Source organism: Arvicanthis niloticus, chromosome 29 (genome assembly GCF_011762505.2).
Source record: "Arvicanthis niloticus isolate mArvNil1 chromosome 29, mArvNil1.pat.X, whole genome shotgun sequence".
Classification (NCBI taxonomy): domain Eukaryota; kingdom Metazoa; phylum Chordata; class Mammalia; order Rodentia; family Muridae; genus Arvicanthis; species Arvicanthis niloticus.
The window spans coordinates 23,296,430-23,305,098 of record NC_133437.1 but is presented as its reverse complement, the minus strand read 5'-3'; the positions used below and the strand labels follow the sequence as shown (position 1 = coordinate 23,305,098).

At 45.3% G+C, this 8,669-nt stretch overlaps 1 long non-coding RNA gene across 2 annotated transcripts; it reads right to left on the bottom strand.

Moving 5' to 3' along the window:
- Positions 1–769: 769 nt before the first annotated feature.
- On the bottom strand, positions 770–8,423 carry LOC143440446 (uncharacterized). Of its 2 annotated transcripts, XR_013108137.1 has the most exons (5): positions 8,069–8,423; positions 6,660–6,808; positions 5,564–5,655; positions 4,430–4,492; positions 770–1,787 (listed from the first exon to the last, which is right to left on the bottom strand). It is a non-coding gene; the product is annotated as an uncharacterized LOC143440446 (long non-coding RNA). The 2 variants fall into 2 exon arrangements; XR_013108138.1 differs by lacking the exon at positions 4,430–4,492.
- Between the last annotated feature and the right edge of the window lie 246 nt (positions 8,424–8,669).

Genomic DNA, 8,669 nt, shown 5'->3' with positions numbered 1-8,669 from the left:
CTAACATAGTATGAGGGGAAGTGGGAATTAAATTTACAACTGAAAGTCACTTAGCTCAAAGTTTGGAAAACTACTGAAACTGTGTATTGATCATTTGAACACACAACAGAGCTGCAAGTGGCGTATGCCAGAGTGCCAGGAGAAGGACAGACACATGGTTGTGGGTGCCACTAGGTCTATAGACAGGATATGGCACACAACTGCTATGATTTAGAAATGTGTCTCTTTCTGTATAAAACTATCATACATATGAAACATGACATCAATAGTCCACGCCATATAATGTGATTACCTACCACTGGTAGATCTGCCTTTGTATCCACCACACTCGTGTGGTACTTTTCTTTAATAAGGAAAGGCAGGTTTGCTCTCACCATCTCACAGAATGCCCAGATAAAACACACTTTGCCTGAGGAGGGCCAATCTAATGATATTAATGGCAGCTGTGACCGGTGTTTCCTGCCTGACCCCATTAACCCACTGTGGGACATTCTGCTACCCATTTTATGCTAAGAAACTATTTGGGAATGATACCTTTTGCCAGACAGGCAAAAGAATAAAAGGGTCCTGGAACTTTTTTTTTTTTAGGAAAGAAGATTGTTCACTTTTATATCATTATTTTTAGGGTTGGTCTGCTTCAGCTGAGAGAAATGCAAGGCCTGAGGGCCACTCACACCCATGAACAACTGGGACGTGACCACTGTCTGTCTTGCAAGAAAAGGCTCACTGAGCAAATCAGGAGAAGAATGGAGAGCTTGAGTCTTCAGTCTGTCCTCTGAGGCTTTTAATGAAGTAGATAGGAAACCTACATTCTGCCAGATGGACATGAGTCTTGGGTGTTAAAATTGTCCTCCGAATCCCAAGCCTACAAAGGAAAAAATTACTGGCTACGTTCCATTACTGTTGTCTTTAGCTTTGTGGTCAGTTAAAGTCTGTCCTGTGCTGAATGAAAGTCAAGATGGGTTCTTAAGATAGGAGATGGCAACCTCACTTGGGCCCAGTTGGAATGGCTAACTTTATTTACTGGAATCAGGTGGCCCATTAGCTTTGGGTAAGCTTAAGCCCCTGCAGGCTGGTCACTGGTAGTCATTGGTAGTCATTGCTAGTCATTGGTAGTCATTGCTAGTCATTACTAATCTCACAGCCACAGGCTGCTCTTCTGATTCTCTTTTTTCTTTCCCTTCTTTTCATTCTTCAAGACAGGGTTTCTCTGTGCAGCCTTGGCTGTCTTGGAACTCACACTGTAGACCAGGCTGGCCTCTTAACTCAGAGGTCCAACTGCCTCTGTCTCTCTGGGCTTAAAGGTCCCTGCCACAATCGCCCAGCTTCTGATTCACTTTTAACTAACCAGCAACGAGCAGCTGGTGAATTGTTTGCTAAAAGGTTAGCGTTTGAATGTTCCCAGCAGCCTTTTTGTCAGACTGCCTCCCTTTCATGGCAGTAGTTTGGGCCATGGGGAAAAGATGGCCATAGGAACAGAACAATGAAGAAGACATATATATTCCAGACACATTGCCAGATATGAGAAGGGACACAGGCTTGGTTTCCCCTTCCTCTGTCTTCTATCCCTTCAGTCCCCACCTAGGAGCCATATATTAGACGAGCTGACGATGGAAGTAGTGTAGTCATATGACATTCCTCTTCTGTGTCATGTCCCTTCCTCTGTACCACCCATGATATAAGCAAAGCAGGGGTAAGGCAGGCAGTGGGAAGCAGGTTGCAGTCTGGAAGCAACCTGGCCCAAGATGGCATCAGCTTCGCTCCCATACCCCCTTCATCTGCTGTACCTGTGAAAATAGAATGAAGAGGCCATTTAGGAGATGCATGTCTGTCCCACAGTGACCCCTAGGTCCTGTGTGAGCTGGTGTGTCCTGGTTCTATAAGGCAGACAAAGCCAGTGACCGAGTGGTCATTGGTCATATGAGCCATCTGCACTGAACCCCGATTACCTGAAAACAGGTTCAGGACCGCAGTAGGGAACAGGTTTGCTGGAGTGGGGTCTTTACTCCACTATGGGAACCTCAAAGGCAGTGTGGGGAGGTTCTGAGGCTGCCCCAGGGAACGGTTACTCGGAGTCCATGATAAGTAACACTTTCTAAATGATGTCCTGTATACTCTTCTGAAAGACTCCAAGCAAACAAACGTATCTGGAGCTCTGAAAAGTCTAACAATATTTCTAAAAACTTCCCTTTTAAGTGTACAACCCCATTCTTCATCACTACAAAGAGTTGCTACTTCAAGGAAAAAAAGATGTTGGCACGATGGTTAAGAAGGCTCAGCTAAAGACTTTGCAAGTAGGAAAGTTGAAGTCTCCGGGCGAACATATTTATGGCATTTCTAGTTGGGTGTTGATCTAATAAAAGTATGGCAAGGCACAAATTGCAGTTAGAGATACCGGTGGGCTGGAGCCAGCTCACACTGGCTTATAAGAGCCTGTGTTAATTGTACAAGAATATTACCAACAGGCTATTAAAAACATCATCATTATTAAAGTCAGACCATATGAAGTTATGATTAAACATATCTTGTTAAGGACGAGGCGAACAACTATTCAGAGCTCATCAGTGTGTCCCTCTTCTTCTTGCTGTCCATGCCCTTCGGCTCACTAGTGTGTGCCACTCTTGAGCTGTGCAGATGTTACTAGAGGGACCTTACTTCCCACTCTACATTCACCCATCCTGTGCTGGAAACGGAAATTAGCAAATACTGAACCCCAGGCTTAATTGGCTGTCTAGATGTAAGTAAGGTCATGATACACAAAATGACCACAGTGAATATCAGACTTAAAGCCTGTCACTCTGTAGCCATTACTCTGTGAATAGCATGCATACATCTCCATACACGGATTCACAGGCACACCTGTACACACACACACACACACACACACCCTGAGATAACATTTTTCTATAATTAAGAACTATACTTTAATTTCACAGAGAAATTGCTTACAGCCTTGACAAATAGCCTGATTTCAGGTTATTATTTCACATGGTTAAGAAATAACTTACTAGGATAATATAATAGATTACATATTAAAGCAAAGATAATAAATTTATTGGGAAAGAGGATTGACATACTGCTCGATTTAACTCATGCTCCGATTGCAACCCTAGCCTAGATTGGCTGCAGAGAAAGTGAAAGGCAACGAAAGCATTGTTCAAGAATCAATGGGCGATATGAAATTTACAGTAAAGAGTATTAAATATTTATTTCTACTTGGGGATTGTGAAATGCATTGTTTATATCAGTAAACTTGAGAATAAAGATATGTGCATGTACACTGCATTGTTTCCCTGAGCTGATGTGAAGCCTGGCCTAGCATATGGACATCAGATGCATTTGTTCAACGGTGGCTCTGTCTTATGGTTATGCTGTTTCAGGGCCCTGCAGATGCCATATGCTCCTATCTCCATGTGTATCTATCGAAGGATTACAATGATTGTTTCTTTTAATTTGGTTCACCACGTGGAACATTTACTGTGTGCTAAGAAGGATTCGTTACATCATTGTCTTAAAATTCTAAGAAATGTTTAAAACCTTTACATTTAACCTCATTCTTTTGAATTCATTATATTACATTTACATAATTTAAAATCCACCATCTTAACCATTTCAAAGGGGTCTGAGTCTGTGGTTTTTAGTTTTCTTTAGTATTGTACAGCCATCTCTACCATCTAGTTTCCCTGAAAGAGACCTTGGACCATTAACAATCACTCCCTTTCCCTCTTGCATCCCTGACCTCTGTCAAGTTTATCTTCTGTCTCTATGGGTTGATCTGTTAGGCATTTCATAGCAACAGTGTCCTCTAAGGTATGAATATTTGTGTACGATTTCTTCTGTTTTATTTCTCTAGGTTTTCGAGCTCCACCGTGTCAGAGTAAACTACATTGTTTCTTTTCTACTGCTAAACAGTGTCCCACAGGGTGATCACAACACACTCTTTATCCAGTTGGTGCACATCACTGTACTGTGCACACAGCTAAGAAGCATGAGTGGGTTTCACTCGTGGACAAGCTTCTGTCTTCACGTGGTTTGGGTTCTATTGGGTTTGGAATACCTGGGCGGTCTGTAAATGACTACACAGTTTCTACAGTGGCTGCCTGACTGCATCCCACTGTGCCCCACACTGTAACCCACTGTGTCCCACTGCACCCCACTGTGACCCCACTGTGTCCCATTGCACACCACCGTATCCCACTGTGTCCCCACTGCACCCTGCTGTACCCTACTATACCCCACTGTGTCCCACTGCACACCACTGTGTCCCACTGTGTCCCACTGTACCCCACTGTATCCCACTGCACCCCACTGTGCCCCACAGTGCACGCCCATCAACTGTGCATTAGGAAGATGTCTCTCTTTCAGATTGGTGTCTAAGATCTAAAAATGACTCTCAAGATGTCATTGTAGAACATGTTAGAAAACTCACCCTCTCCACCAACGTGGTGTGCCTTACATCCACCCAAACGTAAGCCTAATGAGCTTTTTCTGTCTTCCAACAGGGAAGTAGTCGTTGTAAAAACAAAACAAAGCAAAAGCAGTTTCATATTGTTAAAAGGACATGTCTTCAGAAACTCTGAATTAATCAGAAAATTCAAGTGATCAGAACCTACCTTCTTACGCATCCCCTAGCCAGCACCCCTTCCACCCAGTGAGCCAGTTTCACAGATTTCTGCTCTGTTGAAGCTAATTCCACCAGCAGCGAGTAGCCTGACACTTGGAACAATATGAACACTGGGCAAGTGCATTTTAAGGAACCTTCTGGGCTGTGAGCCTTGACGCCTCCAACCTGCTGACTACCTACCCTCCCCCCCCCCAGCTCCTCTTCCCCTGATTCTGCTTCATCTACTGCAAATTCTTTTTTTTTCTTTTTTTTTTCTTTTTTCTGGTTTTTCAAGATCTACTGCAATTTCTAACTTTTTCTGAGTGTAGTTTCTCTTGTCTGTTTCCTACATTCCATTGCTTTTCCAGGATTTCCTTGTAACTATCAACTATCCACTTGAAGTCTTACCACACCACTTCCCTATTGTGAACAACGCTGGTGATTTCCCAGAGTTCAACTCCTTAGCAACACACGTGACCTTCCCGGCTTAAGCTCCACTAACCTTTGGGTTTAAGTACATACCACCTCACTTTCAGCCAGACCCAAAAGATGACAGCGCTATCGTCATGCCCTGCACACCCATACTTTCAAGAGTTTTAACCTGAAGTACAATACTGAAGCCAGGCATGGTGGTGCACACCTTTAATCTCAGCACTCAGGAGGCAGAGGCAGACGGATCTCTGTGAGTTCGAGGCCAGCCTGGTCTACAGAGTGAGTTCCAAAACAACCAAGGCTACATAAAGAAACCCTGTCTTAAGGAAAGAAAGAAAGAGAGAGAGAGAGAGAGAGAGAGAGAGAGGGAGGGAGGGAGGGAGGGAGGGAGGGAGAGAGAGAGAGAGAGAGAGAGAGAGAGAGAGAGAGAGAGAAAGAAAGAAAGAAAGCAAGCAAGCAAGCAAGCAAGCAAGCTACAACACCAAAAGCTTTGAATGTGCAGTCTGGAGATCCAGATGAATACACTACCTTCTTGCAAAAACAGAAAGTCCCAATTACCAAGTTCAGCGACAACTCCATTGTAGACGGACTTCTCATTAAGAAACTTACAACAGTGGAATCTGCAATGTAAAATGGAATCGGACTGAATCTGATATATTTAGAAGTGCAGAAAGAGTCCACAAAAGGCTTCAGAGGATGGGCTCCCAGAGCAGGGCTTTGGAAGATGAATAGGAGTTCACCAAGAGAACATAACGGTAAAGCAGAAGGACCAGCTTCTGAGAAAGCAGATGGTATAAACCAAAGGCTTATGAAGGAATTCCCAGACGCCTTCTAGAGTTCTGAGTGAAAAAAAGACAGGCTGGAGGATGGCAGGAGATAACCTAGAAAGATCTGTGTGTGGGAAAAAAAAAAAAAAAAAAAAAAAGGCTGGGCCAGTCACCTAGTCTGCACTTTACCCCATAAGCGGCAGGAAGTTTTCAGCAAAGGAGGGACTGGCGTATGTTTACCTAGATCAGGAGGCAGCGAAGGAAGTGGATTTTTGAAGGTCCCCAAAGAGTAGCGGCCAGGAGCCTCTCACCTCAGAGGAAGAGGGCTGTGGGATGCTGGGATGGAGTGCAGAAACCCACTTATCTTTCTCTCCTGGAAAACCACCATCTCTCAGAGCTCCCGGTGTGGGTTATGGTGGGGGTGGGGATCCGCATGGCCCCTTCTGTTGTCTAGCGTTCAGGACGGACTTCATCGCTGCTCTGTGTAATGAGTGCACTTGTAATTTGTGTGTCTTTGCCTGCCCTCTATGGGAATGCTGATCATATGCTCACAGCATTCAGACTGTGCCTTTCAAACTTTGAGAAGATGTAGGCTTTGGTCAGTGGGTCTGGGTAGATCGAGAGTCTGAACTCCTTAGGGTGGGAGCTGGAGAAGTTTGGGGGACCAGGGATAGAACCCAGGAAAGTATTCATGCTAGGTGAACACTCCACCACTCAGCCACATCCTCACCACTGCAGTGTGCTTCTAACCAGCTCCCAGGAATGACACAAAGGACACTTGTTGCCTGGACAAGAACTAACTGCTCCCAGAGTGGAGGCTCCCAGCGCACGCCCAACTTCTGCTTCCTAGTACTTACAAAGGGACTCCACATCCTGTAGCCCTGGGTTCCCAGTCAAGAAGAGAGCTTTGGTGAAAGTCCTCTTCTCTAAACTGCTCATTTTCCATGGAAAGGCGCACCACTGTGCAGTCCGAATGGAGGGCAAATCCACATCCTTCCGATGGACGCTGAATAATCAGAAAGAGCCAATCAGGCTTCGACATGCTAATGAGTGTCCTTGGTAGCCTTTGAATAATTGATCAACAGAACTCTTCAGTGTTTGCTGCTCTCGCCAGCTCTGCTCATTACGGAAGATGATTCATTCAGTTTTAGGGAACAGATTGTTCCAGGGTCTAACTCCACTTCCCTTGCTAGCTTTTTTTTTTTTTTTTTTTAAATAAAAACCGTGCACCTGTGGGACTCATAGGCATGGAAGTGCGTGTGGACTAGAAATGAGGGAATTCATCTGTGTTCCACAGCCCACAATGGCAGTAAACCTCTCAGGGCCCTGCCAAGCTTTGGGAATAATTCCTTTCCTCCGAGAGGACAGAAGATATAGATGTGTCAAGTCTCTGCTGGCTGGGGAGACAGCAAAGAGCAGGCTGAATTGAAATGAGACCATCTTCCCTAATAAAGCTCGATATTCACCAGGCTAGGCAAACTAGCAGTATCAAATTGGATGCCGCATTTCAGGGTGTGCATTTGGGAGCTAATTTGGTGTGACCAGTTTCTTTTAGTCATGTGTCCCTGAATGCTTAAGGAGACCCTGAGAATTGGAACCGAGAGCGATTTCATTTTGCTCTCAATGTCTGAGGGTTGAACAAGCTACTGCGGCTTGCCTAGAACCCTTTCCATCTCCCAACTCTGGCAACTTCTCTGTTTCTTCTTCCTACCTCTTCTTTTCAGTGAAAGGATGTATGTGTGTGTGTGTGTGTTTTCTGTAAAATCTAATAAAATCTAAGCCTGTTGCTGTATGTCCTGAAGCAATTGGCATAGTTGGCACCTGTGCAGATCTAGCCTGGATGAACTCTTAGTGACAGGAGATGGTCACAATCCAAGGTATGAGAACCTCTACTTTGTCCTTTAAGAATGAAAGAGACAAGTTGCCCAGCAAGCCTAATTATGCCAAGTCCCAAGAACAAACCCTGGAAAATGTCATCCATCCTTAGTCCTGAATCCTGTTCCAGTTCCCAGACACAAATGCAAGAACAGCCCAGTCCCAAAGGACAATCTGAATTGGGCGGGTGTGGAGCTGGACCCAACAGGTTCTCTCTGGCGTGTCTCCAGCAAGGCAGTAGATGAAACTGAGCTCTGGGTGGGTCATCCTAAGAAGACTAAAATTCTCCACCAGAGTGCAATATACTAGCCCCTAGGGAATCCTGGGATTCATGATGGTCATCTCTGGTAGGGCTGAACTGACTGATGAGAACACTGTCATTGTTACTCACACGGATTCTTAGGGGTTGGATGAGTCAATATCCCCAGAGAGGAGGCAGCCTCAAGAATGTGTTTCAATACATTGCGGCGAGCTTGTCAATCACAGGTGAAATGAAGAAGCTAGAAGACGGAGATGAAAAGCCCTCCTCCTTTCCCTGGCTCTTCCAGCACGTGCTGCCTGCCGTGGAAGTTTGGCCTAGCTGGGCGCTTTCTCATGGCACTCTGTGTTTTGCATTTGGAAGACACAGTATCTCTTTGTATTCTGGTTGACTCTGGATATCTGAGTGACTGAGGATATTGGTAGAGACTCTTCCATTCCCAGCTCCATCGATGCTTTGAAACCCCATGTTCCCTTGAATGCAGAGAGGTGTCCTGTGCACAGATGTGGGACGGCCAAGGGTGAGAAGATAGCACAGTCTGGGTAGGGAGAACATGCCATGCAATGCAAGGGGTCACTCCCCCACAGCTCACTCGGTGCTGGGGTAAAGCCAGACCTGCCTTGGCCACACAGAGAGAAGGCATTGCCCAGAACTTAGACTCCAGATGCCAGGGTTGGAAAAGGGCTTCCCTTGGAAGAGCAGGTACCACCCACCTGTGATCCAAGTCCCAGCC